The following is a 21,388-nucleotide window of genomic DNA, read 5'->3' as shown; positions in this document are numbered from 1 at the left end:
GGTGCAAAAGTGACGTCACAATTTGACCAAAAATCGTCGATTACCGCCAAAATATAACAATGGCGGAGTTCAAATTAACACCGGCACACTCGGGTGGGGTATCCGCAAGAACTAATCACGCTAATTCGGCTTTTCGGGGTGGCTCGAAAATTAAAAAGTTTCTTCCCCGGGTAGGGAAAAGGGTAAAGCGGCCATCTTGTTTGTCTAATAGTCAACTCTGGAAAATGCGTTTTGACTGTACAAATCGACCAAGTTGAGCATCCTGAACAACTTTCCTGTGTCGAGTCATGCAAAATTCGCAAAACCTTGGGAATTACAACTTTTTGGTGCAAAAGTTACGTCATAAATTGACCAAAAATCGTCAAATACCGCCAAAATATAACAGAGACGGAGTTCAAATTAGCACCGGTACACTCGGGTGGGGTATCCGCAAGAAGTAATCACGCTAATTCGGCTTTTCGGGGTGGCTCGAAAATTAAAAAAAGTTTATTCCCCGGGTAGGGAAAAGCGGCCATTTTGTTTTTCTAATAGTCAACTCTGGAAATCGCGTTTTGACGGTACAAATCGACCAAGTTGAGCATCCTGAACAACTTTCCTGTGAGGAGTCATGCAAAATTCGCAAAACCTTTGGAATTACAACTTTTTGGTGCAAAAGTGACGTCACAATTTGACCAAAAATCGTCGATTACCGCCAAAATATAACAATGGCGGAGTTCAAATTAGCACCGGCACACTCGGGTTGGGTATCCGCAAGAAGTAATCACGCTAATTCGGCTTTTCGGGGTGGCTCGAAAATTAAAAAAAGTTTATTCCCCGGGTAGGGAAAAGGGAAGAGCGGCCATTTTGTTTTTGTAACAGTCAACTCTGGAAATCGCGTTTTGACGGTACAAATCGACCAAGTTGCGCATTCTGAACAACTTTCCTGTGTGGAGTCATGCAAAATTCGCAAAACCTTGGGAATTACAACTTTTTGGTGCAAAAGTGACGTCACAATTTGACCAAAAATCGTCGATTACCGCCAAAATAAAAAAATGACGGAGTTCAAATTAGCACCGGTACACTCGGGTGGGGTATCCGCAAGAAGTAATCACGCTAATTCGGCTATTTGGGGTGGCTCGAAAATTAAAAAGTTTTTTCCCCGGGTAGGGAAAAAGGGAAGAGCGGCCATCTTGTTTTTCTAATAGTCAACTCTGGAAATCGCGTTTTGACGGTACAAATCGACAAGGTTGAGCGTCCTGAACAACTTTCCTAAGAGGAGTCATGCAAAATTCGCAAAACCTTGGGAATTACAACTTTTTGGTGCAAAAGTGACGTCATAATTTGACCAAAAATCGTCGATTTCCGCCAAAATATAACAATGGCGGAGTTCAAATTAGAACCGGCACACTCGGGTGGGGAATCCGCAAGAAGTAGTCACGCTATTTCGGCTTTTCGGCGTGGCTCGAAAATTTAAAAAGTTTATTCCCGGGGTAGGGAAAAGGGAAGAGCGGCCATTTTGTTTTTCTAATAGTCAACTCTGGAAATCGCGTTTTGACGGTACAAATCGACCAGGTTGAGCTTCCTGAACAACTTTCCTGTGAGGAGTCATGCAAAATTCGCAACACCTTGGGAATTACAACTTTTTGGTGCAAAAGTGACGTCACAATTTGACCAAAAATCGTCGATTACCGCCAAAATATAACAATGGCGGAGTTCAAATTAACACCGGCACACTCGGGTGGGGTATCCGCAAGAACTAATCACGCTAATTCGGCTTTTCGGGGTGGCTCGAAAATTAAAAAGTTTCTTCCCCGGGTAGGGAAAAGGGTAAAGCGGCCATCTTGTTTGTCTAATAGTCAACTCTGGAAAATGCGTTTTGACTGTACAAATCGACCAAGTTGAGCATCCTGAACAACTTTCCTGTGTGGAGTCATGCAAAATTCGCAAAACCTTGGGAATTACAACTTTTTGGTGCAAAAGTTACGTCATAAATTGACCAAATATCGTCAATTACCGCCAAAATATAACAATGACGGAGTTCAAATTAGCACCGGTACACTCGGGTGGGGTATCCGCAAGAAGTAATCACGCTTATTCGGCTTTTCGGGGTGGCTCGAAAATTAAAAAAAGTTTATTCCCCGGGTAGGGAAAAGCGGCCATTTTGTTTTTCTAATAGTCAACTCTGGAAATCGCGTTTTGACGGTACAAATCGACCAAGTTGCGCATCCTGAACAACTTTCCTGTGTGGAGTCATGCAAAATTCGCAAAACCTTGGGAATTACAACTTTTTGGTGCAAAAGTGACGTCACAATTTGACCAAAAATCGTCGATTACCGCCAAAATATAACAATGGCGGAGTTCAAATTAACACCGGCACACTCGGGTGGGGTATCCGCAAGAACTAATCACGCTAATTCGGCTTTTCGGGGTGGCTCGAAAATTAAAAAGTTTCTTCCCCGGGTAGGGAAAAGGGTAAAGCGGCCATCTTGTTTGTCTAATAGTCAACTCTGGAAAATGCGTTTTGACTGTACAAATCGACCAAGTTGAGCATCCTGAACAACTTTCCTGTGTCGAGTCATGCAAAATTCGCAAAACCTTGGGAATTACAACTTTTTGGTGCAAAAGTTACGTCATAAATTGACCAAAAATCGTCAAATACCGCCAAAATATAACAGAGACGGAGTTCAAATTAGCACCGGTACACTCGGGTGGGGTATCCGCAAGAAGTAATCACGCTAATTCGGTCTTTCGGGGTGGCTCGAAAATTAAAAAAAGTTTATTCCCCGGGTAGGGAAAAGCGGCCATTTTGTTTTTCTAATAGTCAACTCTGGAAATCGCGTTTTGACGGTACAAATCGACCAAGTTGAGCATCCTGAACAACTTTCCTGTGAGGAGTCATGCAAAATTCGCAAAACCTTTGGAATTACAACTTTTTGGTGCAAAAGTGACGTCACAATTTGACCAAAAATCGTCGATTACCGCCAAAATATAACAATGGCGGAGTTCAAATTAGCACCGGCACACTCGGGTTGGGTATCCGCAAGAAGTAATCACGCTAATTCGGCTTTTCGGGGTGGCTCGAAAATTAAAAAAAGTTTATTCCCCGGGTAGGGAAAAGGGAAGAGCGGCCATTTTGTTTTTGTAACAGTCAACTCTGGAAATCGCGTTTTGACGGTACAAATCGACCAAGTTGCGCATTCTGAACAACTTTCCTGTGTGGAGTCATGCAAAATTCGCAAAACCTTGGGAATTACAACTTTTTGGTGCAAAAGTGACGTCACAATTTGACCAAAAATCGTCGATTTCCGCCAAAATACAACAATGGCGGAGTTCAAATTAGCACCGGCACACTCGGGTGGGGTATCCGCAAGAAGTAATCACGCTAATTCGGCTTTTCGGGGTGGCTCGAAAATTAAAAAGTTTATTCCCCGGGTACGGAAAAGGGAAGAAAGGCCATTTTGTTTTTCTAATAGACAACTCTGGAAATCGCGTTTTGACGGTACAAATCGACCAAATTGAGCATCCTGAACAACTTTCCTGTGTGGAGTCATGCAAAATTTGTCGGTTTGTACCGTCAAAACGCGATTTCCAGAGTTGACTATTAGAAAAACAAAATGGCCGCTCTAGCCTTTTCCCTTCCCGGGGAATAAACTTTTTAATTTTCGAGCCACCCCGAAAAGCCGAATTAGCGTGATTACTTCTTGCGGATACCCCACCCGAGTGTACCGGTGCTAATTTGAACTCCGCCATTGTTATAATTTGGCGGTAATCTACGATTTTTGGTCAAATTGTGACGTCACTTTTGCACCAAAAAGTTGTAATTCCCAAGGTTTTGCGAATTTTGCATGACTCGACACAGGAAAGTTGTTCAGGATGCTCAACTTGGTGGATTTGTACCGTCAAAACGCGATTTCCAGAGTTGACTATTAGAAAAACAAGATGGCCGCTCCTCCCTTTTTGCCTACCCGGGGAATAAACTTTTTAATTTTCGAGCCACCCCAAATAGCCGAATTAGCTTGATTACTTCTTGCGGATACCCCACCCGAGTGTACCGGTGCTAATTTGAACTCCGTCATTGTTATATTTTGGCGGTAATCGACGATTTTTGGTCAAATTGTGACGTCACTTTTGCACCAAAAAGTTGTAATTCCCAAGGTTTTGCGAATTTTGCATGACTCGACACAGGAAAGTTGTTCAGGATGCTCAACTTGGTCGATTTGTACCGTCAAAACGCGATTTCCAGAGTTGACTATTAGAAAAACAAGATGGCCGCTCCTCCCTTTATGCCTACCCGGGGAATAAACTTTTTAATTTTCGAGCAACCCCAAATAGCCGAATTAGCTTGATTACTTCTTGCGGATACCCCACCCGAGTGTACCGGTGCAATATTGAACTCCGCCATTGTTATATTTTGGCGGTAATCGACGATTTTTGGTCAAATTATGACGTCACTTTTGCACCAAAAAGTTGTAATTCCCAAGGTTTTGCGAATTTTGCATGACTCCTCACAGGAAAGTTGTTCAGGATGCTCAACCTGGTCGGTTTGTACCGTCAAAACGCGATTTCCAGAGTTGACTATTAGAAAAACAAAATGGCCGCTCTACCCTTTTCCCTACCCGGGGAATAAAACTTTTAATTTTCGAGCCACCCCGAAAAGCCGAATTAGCGTGATTACTTCTTGCGGATACCCCACCCGAGTGTACCGGTGTTAATTTGAACTCCTCCATTGTTGTAATTTGGCGGTAATCGACGATTTTTGGTCAAATTGTGACGTCACTTTTGCACCAAAAAGTTGTAATTCCCAAGGTTTTGCGAATTTTGCATGACTCGACACAGGAAAGTTGTTCAGGATGCTCAACTTGGTCGATTTGTACCGTCAAAACGCGATTTCCAGAGTTGACTATTAGAAAAACAAGATGGCCGCTCCTCCCTTTTTTGCCTACCCGGGGAATAAACTTTTTAATTTTCGAGCCACCCCAAATAGCCGAGTTAGCTTGTTTACTTCTTGCGGATACCCCACCTGAGTGTACCGGTGCTAATTTGAACTCCGTCATTGTTATATTTTGGCGGTAATCGACGATTTTTGGTCAAATTATGACGTCACTTTTGCATCAAAAAGTTGTAATTCCCAAGGTTTTGCGAATTTTGCATGACTCCACACAGGAAAGTTGTTCAGGATGCTCAACTTGGTCGATTTGTACCGTCAAAACGCGATTTCCAGAGTTGACTATTAGAAAAACAAAATGGCCGCTCTTCCCTTTTCCCTTCCCGGGGAATAAACTTTTTAATTTTCGAGCCACCCCGAAAAGCCGAATTAGCGTGATTACTTCTTGCGGATACCCCAACCGAGTGTGCCGGTGCTAATTTGAACTACGCCATTGTTATATTTTGGCGGTAATCGACGATTCTTGGTCAAATTGTGACGTCACTTTTGCACCAAAAAGTTGTAATTCCCAAGGTTTTGCGAATTTTGGATGACTCCACAAAAGAAAGTTGTTAAGGATGCTCAACTTGGTCGATTTGTACCGTCAAAACGCGATTTCCAGAGTTCACTATTAGAAAAACAAGATGGCCGCTCCTCCCTTTTTGCCTACCCGGGGAATAAACTTTTTAATTTTCGAGCCACCCCAAATAGCCGAATAAGCCTGATTACTTCTTGCGGATACCCCACCCGAGTGTACCTGTGCTAATTTGAACTCCGCCATTGTTATATTTTGGCGGTAATCGACTATTTTTGGTCAAATTATGACGTCACTTTTGCACGAAAAAGTTGTAATTCCCAAGGTTTTGCGAATTTTGCATGACTCCACACAGGAAAGTTGTTCAGGATGCTCAACTTGGTCGATTTGTACCGTCAAAACGCGATTTCCAGAGTTAAATATTAGAAAAACAAAATGGCCGCTCTTCCCTTTTCCCATCCCGGGGAATAAACTTTTTAATTTTCGAGCCACCCCGAAAAGCCGAATTAGCGTGATTACTTCTTGCGGATACCCCACCCGAGTGTACCGGTGCTAATTTGAACTCCGCCATTGTTATATTTTGGCGGTAATCGACGATTTTTGGTCAAATTATGACGTCACTTTTGCACCACAAAGTTGTAATTCCAAAGGTTTTGCGAATTTTGCATGACTCCTCACAGGAAAGTTGTTCAGGATGCTCAACTTGGTCGATTTGTACCGTCAAAACGCGATTTCCAGAGTTGACTATTAGAAAAACAAAATGGCCGCTCTACCCTTTTCCCTTCCCGGGGAATAAAGTTTTTAATTTTCGAGCCACCCCGAAAAGCCGAATTAGCGTGATTACTTCTTGCAGATACCCCACCCGAGTGTACCGGTGCTAATTTGAACTCCGCCATTCTTATATTTTGGCGGTAATCGACGAATTTTGGTCAAATTGTGACGTCACTTTTGCACCAAAAAGTTGTAATTCCCAAGGTTTTGCGAATTTTGCATGACTCCTCACAGGAAAGTTGTTCAGGATGCTCAACTTGGTCGATTTGTACCGTCAAAACGCGATTTCCAGAGTTGACTATTAGAAAAACAAAATGGCCGCTCTTCCCTTTTCCCTTCCCGGGGAATAAACTTTTTAATTTTCGAGCCACCCCGAAAAGCCGAATTAGCGTGATTACTTCTTGCGGATACCCCACTCGACTGTGCCGGTGCTAATTTGAACTCCGCCAATGCTATATTTTGGCGGTAATCGACAATTTTTGGTCAAATTGTGACGTCACGTTTGCGCCAAAAAGTTGAAATTCCCAAGGTTTTGCGAATTTTGCATGACTCGACACAGGAAAGTTGTTCAGGATGCTCAACTTGGTCGATTTGTACCGTCAAAACGCGATTTCCAGAGTTAAATATTAGAAAAACAAAATGGCCGCTCTTCCCTTTTCCCATCCCGGGGAATAAACTTTTTAATTTTCGAGCCACCCCGAAAAGCCGAATTAGCGTGATTACTTCTTGCGGATACCCCACCCGAGTGTACCGGTGCTAATTTGAACTCCGCCATTGTTATATTTTGGCGGTAATCGACGATTTTTGGTCAAATTATGACGTCACTTTTGCACCACAAAGTTGTAATTCCAAAGGTTTTGCGAATTTTGCATGACTCCTCACAGGAAAGTTGTTCAGGATGCTCAACTTGGTCGATTTGTACCGTCAAAACGCGATTTCCAGAGTTGACTATTAGAAAAACAAAATGGCCGCTCTTCCCTTTTCCCTTCCCGGGGAATAAAGTTTTTAATTTTCGAGCCACCCCGAAAAGCCGAATTAGCGTGATTACTTCTTGCGGATACCCCACCCGAGTGTACCGGTGCTAATTTGAACTCCGCCATTCTTATATTTTGGCGGTAATCGACGAATTTTGGTCAAATTGTGACGTCACTTTTGCACCAAAAAGTTGTAATTCCCAAGGTTTTGCGAATTTTGCATGACTCCTCACAGGAAAGTTGTTCAGGATGCTCAACTTGGTCGATTTGTACCGTCAAAACGCGATTTCCAGAGTTGACTATTAGAAAAACAAAATGGCCGCTCTTCCCTTTTCCCTTCCCGGGGAATAAACTTTTTAATTTTCGAGCCACCCCGAAAAGCCGAATTAGCGTGATTACTTCTTGCGGATACCCCACTCGACTGTGCCGGTGCTAATTTGAACTCCGCCAATGCTATATTTTGGCGGTAATCGACAATTTTTGGTCAAATTGTGACGTCACGTTTGCGCCAAAAAGTTGAAATTCCCAAGGTTTTGCGAATTTTGCATGACTCGACACAGGAAAGTTGTTCAGGATGCTCAACTTGGTCGATTTGTACCGTCAAAACGCGATTTCCAGAGTTAAATATTAGAAAAACAAAATGGCCGCTCTTCCCTTTTCCCATCCCGGGGAATAAACTTTTTAATTTTCGAGCCACCCCGAAAAGCCGAATTAGCGTGATTACTTCTTGCGGATACCCCACCCGAGTGTACCGGTGCTAATTTGAACTCCGCCATTGTTATATTTTGGCGGTAATCGACGATTTTTGGTCAAATTATGACGTCACTTTTGCACCACAAAGTTGTAATTCCAAAGGTTTTGCGAATTTTGCATGACTCCTCACAGGAAAGTTGTTCAGGATGCTCAACTTGGTCGATTTGTACCGTCAAAACGCGATTTCCAGAGTTGACTATTAGAAAAACAAAATGGCCGCTCTACCCTTTTCCCTTCCCGGGGAATAAAGTTTTTAATTTTCGAGCCACCCCGAAAAGCCGAATTAGCGTGATTACTTCTTGCGGATACCCCACCCGAGTGTACCGGTGCTAATTTGAACTCCGCCATTCTTATATTTTGGCGGTAATCGACGATTTTTGGTCAAATTGTGACGTCACTTTTGCACCAAAAAGTTGTAATTCCCAAGGTTTTGCGAATTTTGCATGACTCCTCACAGGAAAGTTGTTCAGGATGCTCAACTTGGTCGATTTGTACCGTCAAAACGCGATTTCCAGAGTTGACTATTAGAAAAACAAAATGGCCGCTCTTCCCTTTTCCCTTCCCGGGGAATAAACTTTTTAATTTTCGAGACACCCCGAAAAGCCGAATTAGCGTGATTACTTCTTGCGGATACCCCACCCGAGTGTACCGGTGCTAATTTGAACTCCGCCATTGTTATATTTTGGCGGTAATCGACGATTTTTGGTCAAATTGTGACGTCACTTTTGCACCAAAAAGTTGTAATTCCCAAGGTTTTGCGAATTTTGCATGACTCTACACAGGAAAGTTGTTCAGGATGCTCAACTTGGTCGATTTGTACCGTCAAAACGCGATTTCCAGAGTTGACTATTAGAAAAACAAAATGGCCGCTCTACCCTTTTCCCCAGCCGGGGAATAAACTTTTTAATTTTCGAGCCACCCCGAAAAGCTGAATTAGCGTGATTACTTCTTGCGGATACCCCACCCGAGTGTACCGGTGCTAATTTGAACTCCGTCATTGTTATATTTTGGCGGTAATCGACGATTTTTGGTCAAATTATGACGTTACTTTTGCACCAAAAAGTTGTAATTCCCAAGGTTTTGCGAATTTTGCATGACTCTACACAGGAAAGTTGTTCAGGATGCTCAACTTGGTCGATTTGTACCGTCAAAACGCGATTTCCAGAGTTGACTATTAGAAAAACAAAATGGCCGCTCTACCCTTTTCCCCAGCCGGGGAATAAACTTTTTAATTTTCGAGCCACCCCGAAAAGCTGAATTAGCGTGATTACTTCTTGCGGATACCCCACCCGAGTGTACCGGTGCTAATTTGAACTCCGTCATTGTTATATTTTGGCGGTAATCGACGATTTTTGGTCAAATTATGACGTTACTTTTGCACCAAAAAGTTGAAATTCCCAAGGTTTTGCGAATTTTGCATGACTCGACACAGGAAAGTTGTTCAGGATGCTCATTTTGGTCGATTTGTACCGTCAAAACGCGATTTCCGGAGTTGACTATTAGAAAAACAAAATGGCCGCTCTTCCCTTTTCCCTTCCCGGGGAATAAACTTTTTAATTTTCGAGCCACCCCGAAAAGCCGAATTAGCGTGATTACTTCTTGCGGATACCCCACCCGAGTGTACCGGTGCTAATTTGAACTCCGCCATTGTTATATTTTGGCGGAAATCGACGATTTTTGGTCAGATTGTGACGTCACTTTTGCACCAAAAAGTTGAAATTCCCAAGGTTTTGCGAATTTTGCATGACTCCACACAGGAAAGTTGTTCAGGATGCTCAACTTGGTCGATTTGTACCGTCAAAACGCGATTTCCAGAGTTGACTATTAGAAAAACAAAATGGCCGCTCTTCCCTTTTCCCTTCCCGGGGAATAAACTTTTTAATTTTCGAGCCACCCCGAAAAGCCGAATTAGCGTGATTACTTCTTGCGGATACCCCACCCGAGTGTACCGGTGCTAATTTGAACTCCGCCATTGTTATATTTTGGCGGTAATCGACGATTTTTGGTCAAATTATGACGTCACTTTTGCACCAAAAAGTTGTAATTCCCAAGTTTTTGCGAATTTTGCATGACTCCTCACAGGAAAGTTGTTCAGGATGCTCAACTTGGTCGATTTGTACCGTCAAAACGCGATTTCCAGAGTTGACTATTAGAAAAACAAAATGGCCGCTCTTCCCTTTTCCCTTCCCGGGGAATAAACTTTTTAATTTTCGAGCCACCCCGAAAAGCCGAATTAGCGTGATTACTTCTTGCGGATACCCCACCCGAGTGTACCGGTGCTAATTTGAACTCCGCCATTGTTATATTTTGGCGGTAATCGACGATTTTTGGTCAAATTGTGACGTCACTTTTGCACCAAAAAGTTGTAATTCCAAAGGTTTTGCGAATTTTGAATGACTCCACACAGGAAAGTTGTTCAGGATGCTCAACTTGGTCGATTTGTACCGTCAAAACGCGATTTCCAGAGTTGACTATTAGAAAAACAAAATGGCCGCTCTACCCTTTTCCCTTCCCGGGGAATAAAGTTTTTAATTTTCGAGCCACCCCGAAAAGCCGAATTAGCGTGATTACTTCTTGCGGATACCCCACCCGAGTGTACCGGTGCTAATTTGAACTCCGCCATTGTTATATTTTGGCGGTAATCGACGATTTTTGGTCAAATTATGACGTTACTTTTGCACCAAAAAGTTGAAATTCCCAAGGTTTTGCGAATTTTGCATGACTCGACACAGGAAAGTTGTTCAGGATGCTCAACTTCGTCGATTTGTACCGTCAAAACGCGATTTCCAGAGTTGACTATTAGAAAAACAAAATGGCCGCTCTTCCCTTTTCCCTTCCCGGGGAAACAACTTTTTAATTTTCGAGCCACCCCGAAAAGCCGAATTAGCGTGATTACTTCTTGCGGATACCCCACCCGAGTGTACCGGTGCTAATTTGAAATCCGCCATTGTTATATTTTGGCGGTAATCGACGATTTTTGGTCAAATTATGACGTCACTTTTGCACCAAAAAGTTGTAATTCCCAAGGTTTTGCGAATTTTGCATGACTCCTCACAGGAAAGTTGTTCAGGATGCTCAACCTGGTCGATTTGTACCGTCAAAACGCGATTTCCAGAGTTGACTATTAGAAAAACAAAATGGCCGCTTTACCCTTTTCCCTACCCGGAGAATAAACTTTTTAATTTTCGAGCCACCATGAAAAGCCGAATTAGCGTGATTACTTCTTGCGGATACCCCACCCGAGTGTACCGGTGCTAATTTGAACTCCGCCATTGTTATGTTTTGGCGGTAGTCGACGATTTTTGGTCAAATTATGACGTCACTTTTGCACCAAAAAGTTGTAATTCCCAAGGTTTTGCGAATTTTGCATGACTCGACACAGGAAAGTTGTTCAGGATGCTCATTTTGGTCGATTTGTACCGTCAAAACGCGATTTCCAGAGTTGACTATTAGAAAAACAAAATGGCCGCTCTTCCCTTTTCCCTTCCCGGGGAATAAACTTTTTAATTTTCGAGCCACCCCGAAAACCCGAATTAGCGTGATTACTTCTTGCGGATACCCCACCCGAGTGTACCGGTGCTAATTTGAACTCCGCCATTGTTATATTTTGGCGGTAATCGACGATTTTTGGTCAAATTGTGACGTCACTTTTGCACCAAAAAGTTGTAATTCCAAAGGTTTTGCGAATTTGCATGACTCCACACTGGAAAGTTGTTCAGGATGCTCAACTTGGTCGATTTGTACCGTCAAAACGCGATTTCCAGAGTTGACTATTAGAAAAACAAAATGGCCGCTCTACCCTTTTCCCCAGCCGGGGAATAAACTTTTTAATTTCCGAGCCACCCCGAAAAGCTGAATTAGCGTAATTACTTCTTGCGGATACCCCACCCGAGTGTACCGGTGCTAATTTGAACTCCGTCATTGTTATATTTTGGCGGTAATCGACGATTTTGGGTCATATTATGACGTCACTTTTGCACGAAAAAGTTGTATTTCCCAAGGTTTTGCGAATTTTGCATGACTCCACACAGGAAAGTTGTTCAGGATGCTCAACTTGGTCGATTTGTACCGTCAAAACGCGATTTCCAGAGTTGACTATTAGAAAAACGAAATGGCCGCTTTTCCCTTTTCCCTTCCCGGGGAATAAACTTTTTAATTTTCGAGACACCCCGAAAAGCCGAATTAGCGTGATTACTTCTTGCGGATACCCCACCCGAGTGTACCGGTGCTAATTTGAACTCCGCCATTGTTATATTTTGGCGGTAATCGACGATATTGGTCAAATTGTGACGTCACTTTTGCACCAAAAAGTTGAAATTCCCAAGGTTTTGCGAATTTTGCATGACTCCACACAGGAAAGTTGTTCAGGATGCTCAACTTGGTCGATTTGTACCGTCAAAACGCGATTTCCAGAGTTGACTATTAGAAAAACAAAATGGCCGCTCTTCCCTTTTCCCTTCCAGGGGAATAAACTTTTTAATTTTCGAGCCACCCCGAAAAGCCGAATTAGCGTGATTACTTCTTGCGGATACCCCACCCGAGTGTACCGGTGCTAATTTGAACTCCGCCATTGTTATATTTTGGCGGTAATCGACGATTTTTGGTCAAATTATGACGTCACTTTTGCACCAAAATGTTGTAATTCCCAAGGTGTTGCGAATTTTGCATGACTCCTCACAGGAAAGTTGTTCAGGATGCTCAACCTGGTCGATTTGTACCGTCAAAACGCGATTTCCAGAGTTGACTATTAGAAAAACAAAATGGCCGCTCTACCCTTTTCCCTTCCCGGGGAATAAAGTTTTTAATTTTCGATCCACCCCGAAAAGCCGAATTACAAGATTACTTCTTGCGGATACCCCACCCGAGTGTACCGGTGCTAATTTGAACTCCGCCATTGTTATGTTTTGGCGGTAGTCGACGATTTTTGGTCAAATTATGACGTCACTTTTGCACCAAAAAGTTGTAATTCCCAAGGTTTTGCGAATTTTGCATGACTCGACACAGGAAAGTTGTTCAGGATGCTCATTTTGGTCGATTTGTACCGTCAAAACGCGATTTCCAGAGTTGACTATTAGAAAAACAAAATGGCCGCTCTTCCCTTTTCCCTTTCCGGGGAATAAACTTTTTAATTTTCGAGCCACCCCGAAAAGCCGAATTAGCGTGACTACTTCTTGCGGATACCCCACCCGAGTGTACCGGTGCTAATTTGAAATCCGCCATTGTTATATTTTGGCGGTAATCGACGATTTTTGGTCAAATTGTGACGTCACTTTTGCACCAAAAAGTTGTAATTCCAAAGGTTTTGCGAATTTTGCATGACTCCACACAGGAAAGTTGTTCAGGATGCTCAACTTGGTCGATTTGTACCGTCAGAAGGCGATTTCCAGAGTTGACTATTAGAAAAACAAAATGGCCGCTCTACCCTTTTCCCCAGCCGGGGAATAAACTTTTTAATTTTCGAGCCACCCCGAAAAGCTGAATTAGCGTGATTACTTCTTGCGGATACCCCACCCGAGTGTACCGGTGCTAATTTGAACTCCGTCATTGTTATATTTTGGCGGTAATCGACGATTTTTGGTCAAATTATGACGTTACTTTTGCACCAAAAAGTTGAAATTCCCAAGGTTTTGCGAATTTTGCATGACTCGACACAGGAAAGTTGTTCAGGATGCTCAACTTCGTCGATTTGTACCGTCAAAACGCGATTTCCAGAGTTGACTATTAGAAAAACAAAATGGCCGCTCTTCCCTTTTCCCTTCCCGGGGAATAAACTTTTTAATTTTCGAGCCACCCCGAAAAGCCGAATTAGCGTGATTACTTCTTGCGGATACCCCACCCGAGTGTACCGGTGCTAATTTGAAATCCGCCATTGTTATATTTTGGCAGTAATCGACGATTTTTGGTCAAATTATGACGTCACTTTTGCACCAAAAAGTTGTAATTCCCAAGGTTTTGCGAATTTTGCATGACTCCTCACAGGAAAGTTGTTCAGGATGCTCAACCTGGTCGATTTGTACCGTCAAAACAAGATTTCCAGAGTTGACTATTAGAAAAACAAAATGGCCGCTCTACCCTTTTCCCTTCCCGGGGAATAAAGTTTTTAATTTTCGAGCCACCCCGAAAAGCCGAATTAGCGTGATTACTTCTTGCGGATACCCCACCCGAGTGTACCGGTGCTAATTTGAACTCCGCCATTGTTATGTTTTGGCGGTAGTCGACGATTTTTGGTCAAATTATGACGTCACTTTTGCACCAAAAAGTTGTAATTCCCAAGGTTTTGCGAATTTTGCATGACTCGACACAGGAAAGTTGTTCAGGATGCTCAACTTGGTCTATTTGTACCGTCAAAACGCGATTTCCAGAGTTGACTATTAGAAAAACAAAATGGCCGCTCTTCCCTTTTCCCTTCCCGGGGAATAAACTTTTTAATTTTCGAGCCACCCCGAAAAGCCGAATTAGCGTGATTACTTCTTGCGGATACCCCACCCGAGTGTACCGGTGCTAATTTGAACTCCGCCATTGTTATATTTTGGCTGTAATCGACGATTTTTGGTCAGATTGTGACGTCACTTTTGCACCAAAAAGTTGAAATTCCCAAGGTTTTGCGAATTTTGCATGACTCCACACAGGAAAGTTGTTCAGGATGCTCAACTTGGTCGATTTGTACCGTCAAAACGCGATTTCCAGAGTTGACTATTAGAAAAACAAAATGGCCGCTCTTCCCTTTTCCCTTCCCGGGGAATAAAGTTTTTAATTTTCGAGCCACCCCGAAAAGCCGAATTAGCGTGACTACTTCTTGCGGATACCCCACCCGAGTGTACCGGTGCTAATTTGAAATCCGCCATTGTTATATTTTGGCGGTAATCGACGATTTTTGGTCAAATTGTGACGTCACTTTTGCACCAAAAAGTTGTAATTCCAAAGGTTTTGCGAATTTTGCATGACTCCACACAGGAAAGTTGTTCAGGATGCTCAACTTGGTCGATTTGTACCGTCAGAACGCGATTTCCAGAGTTGACTATTAGAAAAACAAAATGGCCGCTCTACCCTTTTCCCCAGCCGGGGAATAAACTTTTTAATTTTCGAGCCACCCCGAAAAGCTGAATTAGCGTGATTACTTCTTGCGGATACCCCACCCGAGTGTACCGGTGCTAATTTGAACTCCGTCATTGTTATATTTTGGCGGTAATCGACGATTTTTGGTCAAATTATGACGTTACTTTTGCACCAAAAAGTTGAAATTCCCAAGGTTTTGCGAATTTTGCATGACTCGACACAGGAAAGTTGTTCAGGATGCTCAACTTCGTCGATTTGTACCGTCAAAACGCGATTTCCAGAGTTGACTATTAGAAAAACAAAATGGCCGCTCTTCCCTTTTCCCTTCCCGGGGAATAAACTTTTTAATTTTCGAGCCACCCCGAAAAGCCGAATTAGCGTGATTACTTCTTGCGGATACCCCACCCGAGTGTACCGGTGCTAATTTGAAATCCGCCATTGTTATATTTTGGCAGTAATCGACGATTTTTGGTCAAATTATGACGTCACTTTTGCACCAAAAAGTTGTAATTCCCAAGGTTTTGCGAATTTTGCATGACTCCTCACAGGAAAGTTGTTCAGGATGCTCAACCTGGTCGATTTGTACCGTCAAAACAAGATTTCCAGAGTTGACTATTAGAAAAACAAAATGGCCGCTCTACCCTTTTCCCTTCCCGGGGAATAAAGTTTTTAATTTTCGAGCCACCCCGAAAAGCCGAATTAGCGTGATTACTTCTTGCGGATACCCCACCCGAGTGTACCGGTGCTAATTTGAACTCCGCCATTGTTATGTTTTGGCGGTAGTCGACGATTTTTGGTCAAATTATGACGTCACTTTTGCACCAAAAAGTTGTAATTCCCAAGGTTTTGCGAATTTTGCATGACTCGACACAGGAAAGTTGTTCAGGATGCTCAACTTGGTCTATTTGTACCGTCAAAACGCGATTTCCAGAGTTGACTATTAGAAAAACAAAATGGCCGCTCTTCCCTTTTCCCTTCCCGGGGAATAAACTTTTTAATTTTCGAGCCACCCCGAAAAGCCGAATTAGCGTGATTACTTCTTGCGGATACCCCACCCGAGTGTACCGGTGCTAATTTGAACTCCGCCATTGTTATATTTTGGCTGTAATCGACGATTTTTGGTCAGATTGTGACGTCACTTTTGCACCAAAAAGTTGAAATTCCCAAGGTTTTGCGAATTTTGCATGACTCCACACAGGAAAGTTGTTCAGGATGCTCAACTTGGTCGATTTGTACCGTCAAAACGCGATTTCCAGAGTTGACTATTAGAAAAACAAAATGGCCGCTCTTCCCTTTTCCCTTCCCGGGGAATAAAGTTTTTAATTTTCGAGCCACCCCGAAAAGCCGAATTAGCGTGATTACTTCTTGCGGATACCCCACCCGAGTGTACCGGTGCTAATTTGAACTCCGCCATTGTTATATTTTGGCGGTAATCGACGATTTTTGGTCAAATTGTGACGTCACTTTTGCACCAAAAAGTTGTAATTCCCAAGGTTTTGCGAATTTTGCATGACTCCTCACAGGAAAGTTGTTCAGGATGCTCATTTTGGTCGATTTGTACCGTCAAAACGCGATTTCCAGAGTTGACTATTAGAAAAACAAAATGGCCGCTCTACCCTTTTCCCTTTCCGGGGAATAAACTTTTTAATTTTCGAGCCACCCCGAAAAGCCGAATTAGCGTGATTACTTCTTGCGGATACCCCACCCGAGTGTACCGGTGCTAATTTGAAATCCGCCATTGTTATATTTTGGCGGTAATCGACGATTTTTGGTCAAATTGTGACGTCACTTTTGCACCAAAAAGTTGTAATTCCCAAGGTTTTGCGAATTTTGCATGACTCCACACAGGAAAGTTGTTCAGGATGCTCAACTTGGTCGATTTGTACCGTCAGAACGCGATTTCCAGAGTTGACTATTAGAAAAACAAAATGGCCGTTCTACCCTTTTCCCCAGCCGGGGAATAAACTTTTTAATTTTCGAGCCACCCCGAAAAGCCGAATTAGCGTGATTACTTCTTGCGGATACCCCACCCGAGTGTACCGGTGCTAATTTGAACTCCGCCATTGTTTTGTTTTGGCGGTAGTCGACGATTTTTGGTCAAATTATGACGTCACTTTTGCACCAAAAATTTGTAATTCCCAAGGTTTTGCGAATTTTGCATGACTCGACACAGGAAAGTTGTTCAGGATGCTCAACTTGGTCGATTTGTACCGTCAAACGCGATTTCCAGAGTTGACTATTAGAAAAACAAAATGGCCGCTCTTCCCTTTTCCCTTCCCGGGGAATAAACTTTTTAATTTTCGAGCCACCCCGAAAAGCCGAATTAGCGTGATTACTTCTTGCGGATACCCCACCCGAGTGTACCGGTGCTAATTTGAACTCCGCCATTGTTATATTTTGGCGGTAATCGACGATTTTTGGTCAAATTGTGACGTCACTTTTGCACCAAAAAGTTGTAATTCCAAAGGTTTTGCGAATTTTGCATGACTCCACACTGGAAAGTTGTTCAGGATGCTCAACTTGGTCGATTTGTACCGTCAAAACGCGATTTCCAGAGTTGACTATTAGAAAAAACAAAATGGCCGCTCTACCCTTTTCCCCAGCCGGGGAATAAACTTTTTAATTTCCGAGCCACCCCGAAAAGCTGAATTAGCGTGATTACTTCTTGCGGATACCCCACCCGAGTGTACCGGTGCTAATTTGAACTCCGTCATTGTTATATTTTGGCGGTAATCGACGATTTTGGGTCATATTATGACGTCACTTTTGAACGAAAAAGTTGTATTTCCCAAGGTTTTGCGAATTTTGCATGACTCCACACAGGAAAGTTGTTCAGGATGCTCAACTTGGTCGATTTGTACCGTCAAAACGCGATTTCCAGAGTTGACTATTAGAAAAACAAAATGGCCGCTTTTCCCTTTTCCCTTCCCGGGGAATAAACTTTTTAATTTTCGAGACACCCCGAAAAGCCGAATTAGCGTGATTACTTCTTGCGGATACCCCACCCGAGTGTACCGGTGCTAATTTGAACTCCGCCATTGTTATATTTTGGCGGTAATCGACGATTTTTGGTCAAATTGTGACGTCACTTTTGCACCAAAAAGTTGTAATTCCAAAGGTTTTGCGAATTTTGCATGACTCCACACAGGAAAGTTGTTCAGGATGCTCAACTTGGTCGATTTGTACCGTCAAAACGCGATTTCCAGAGTTGACTATTAGAAAAACAAAATGGCCGCTCTACCCTTTTCCCCAGCCGGGGAATAAACTTTTTTAATTTCGAGCCACCCCGAAAAGCTGAATTAGCGTGATTACTTCTTGCGGATACCCCACCCGAGTGTACCGGTGCTAATTTGAACTCCGTCATTGTTATATTTTGGCGGTAATCGACGATTTTGGGTCAAATTATGACGTCACTTTTGCACGAAAAAGTTGTAATTCCCAAGGTTTTGCGAATTTTGCATGACTCCACACAGGAAAGTTGTTCAGGATGCTCAACTTGGTCGATTTGTACCGTCAAAACGCGATTTCCAGAGTTGACTATTAAAAAAACAAGATGGCCGCTCCTCCCTTTTTGCCTACCCGAGGAATAAACTTTTTAATTTTCGAGCCACCCCAAATAGCCGAATTAGCGAGATTACTTCTTGCGGATACCCCACCCGAGTGTACCGGTGCTAATTTGAACTCCGTCATTGTTATATTTTGGCGGTAATCGACGATTTTTGGTCAAATTATGACGTCACTTTTGCACCAAAAAGTTGTAATTCCCAAGGTTTTGCGAATTTTGCATGACTCCACACAGGAAAGTTGTTCAGGATGCTCAACCTGGTCGATTTGTACCGTCAAAACGCGATTTCCAGAGTTGACTATTAGAAAAACAAAATGGCCGCTCTTCCCTTTTCCCTTCCCGGGGAATAAACTTTTTAATTTTCGAGCCACCCCGAAAAGCCGAATTAGCGTGATTACTTCTTGCGGATACCCCACCCGAGTGTACCAGTGCTAATTTGAACTCCGCCATTGTTATATTTTGGCGGTAATCGACGATTTTTGGTCAAATTATGACGTCACTTTTGCACCAAAAAGTTGTAATTCCCAAGGTTTTGCGAATTTTGCATGACTCCTCACAGGAAAGTTGTTCAGGATGCTCAACTTGGTCGATTTGTACCGTCAAAACGCGATTTCCAGAGTTGACTATTAGAAAAACAAAATGGCCGCTCTTCCCTTTTCCCTTCCCGGGGAATAAAGTTTTTAATTTTCGAGCCACCCCGAAAAGCCGAATTAGCGTGATTACTTCTTGCGGATACCCCACCCGAGTGTACCGGTGCTAATTTGAACTCCGCCATTGTTATATTTTGGCGGTAATCGACGATTTTTGGTCAAATTGTGACGTCACTTTTGCACCAAAAAGTTGTAATTCCCAAGGTTTTGCGAATTTTGCATGACTCCTCACAGGAAAGTTGTTCAGGATGCTCATTTTGGTCGATTTGTACCGTCAAAACGCGATTTCCAGAGTTGACTATTAGAAAAACAAAATGGCCGCTCTACCCTTTTCCCTTTCCGGGGAATAAACTTTTTAATTTTCGAGCCACCCCGAAAAGCCGAATTAGCGTGATTACTTCTTGCGGATACCCCACCCGAGTGTACCGGTGCTAATTTGAAATCCGCCATTGTTATATTTTGGCGGTAATCGACGATTTTTGGTCAAATTATGACGTCACTTTTGCACCAAAAAGTTGTAATTCCCAAGGTTTTGCGAATTTTGCATGACTCGACACAGGAAAGTTGTTCAGGATGCTCAACTTGGTCGATTTGTACCGTCAGAACGCGATTTCCAGAGTTGACTATTAGAAAAACAAAATGGCCGTTCTACCCTTTTCCCCAGCCGGGGAATAAACTTTTTAATTTTCGAGCCACCCCGAAAAGCCGAATTAGCGTGATTACTTCTTGCGGATACCCCACCCGAGTGTACCGGTGCTAATTTGAACTCCGCCATTGTTTTGTTTTGGCGGTAGTCGACGATTTTTGGTCAAATTATGACGTCACTTTTGCACCAAAAATTTGTAATTCCCAAGGTTTTGCGAATTTTGCATGACTCGACACAGGAAAGTTGTTCAGGATGCTCAACTTGGTCGATTTGTACCGTCAAACGCGATTTCCAGAGTTGACTATTAGAAAAACAAAATGGCCGCTCTTCCCTTTTCCCTTCCCGGGGAATAAACTTTTTAATTTTCGAGCCACCCCGAAAAGCCGAATTAGCGTGATTACTTCTTGCGGATACCCCACCCGAGTGTACCGGTGCTAATTTGAACTCCGCCATTGTTATATTTTGGCGGTAATCGACGATTTTTGGTCAAATTGTGACGTCACTTTTGCACCAAAAAGTTGTAATTCCAAAGGTTTTGCGAATTTTGCATGACTCCACACTGGAAAGTTGTTCAGGATGCTCAACTTGGTCGATTTGTACCGTCAAAACGCGATTTCCAGAGTTGACTATTAGAAAAAACAAAATGGCCGCTCTACCCTTTTTGCCTACCCGAGGAATAAACTTTTTAATTTTCGAGCCACCCCAAATAGCCGAATTAGCGTGATTACTTCTTGCGGATACCCCACCCGAGTGTACCGGTGCTAATTTGAACTCCGTCATTGTTATATTTTGGCGGTAATCGACGATTTTGGGTCAAATTATGACGTCACTTTTGCACCAAAAAGTTGTAATTCCCAAGGTTTTGCGAATTTTGCATGACTCCACACAGGAAAGTTGTTCAGGATGCTCAACCTGGTCGATTTGTACCGTCAAAACGCGATTTCCAGAGTTGGCTATTAGAAAAACAAAATGGCCGCTCTTCCCTTTTCCCTTCCCGGGGAATAAACTTTTTAATTTTCGAGCCACCCCGAAAAGCCGAATTAGCGTGATTACTTCTTGCGGATACCCCACCCGAGTGTACCAGTGCTAATTTGAACTCCGCCATTGTTATATTTTGGCGGTAATCGACGATTTTTGGTCAAATTATGACGTCACTTTTGCACCAAAAAGTTGTAATTCCCAAGGTTTTGCGAATTTTGCATGACTCCTCACAGGAAAGTTGTTCAGGATGCTCAACTTGGTCGATTTGTACCGTCAAAACGCGATTTCCAGAGTTGACTATTAGAAAAACAAAATGGCCGCTCTTCCCTTTTCCCTTCCCGGGGAATAAACTTTTTAATTTTCGAGACACCCCGAAAAGCCGAATTAGCGTGATTACTTCTTGCGGATACCCCACCCGAGTGTACCGGTGCTAATTTGAACTCCGCCATTGTTATATTTTGGCGGTAATCGACGATTTTTGGTCAAATTGTGACGTCACTTTTGCACCAAAAAGTTGTAATTCCAAAGGTTTTTTGAATTTTGCATGACTCCAC

This window comes from Asterias amurensis, chromosome 12 (assembly GCF_032118995.1).
Source record: "Asterias amurensis chromosome 12, ASM3211899v1".
Classification (NCBI taxonomy): Eukaryota; Metazoa; Echinodermata; class Asteroidea; order Forcipulatida; family Asteriidae; genus Asterias; species Asterias amurensis.
This window is presented reverse-complemented; position numbering follows the sequence as displayed.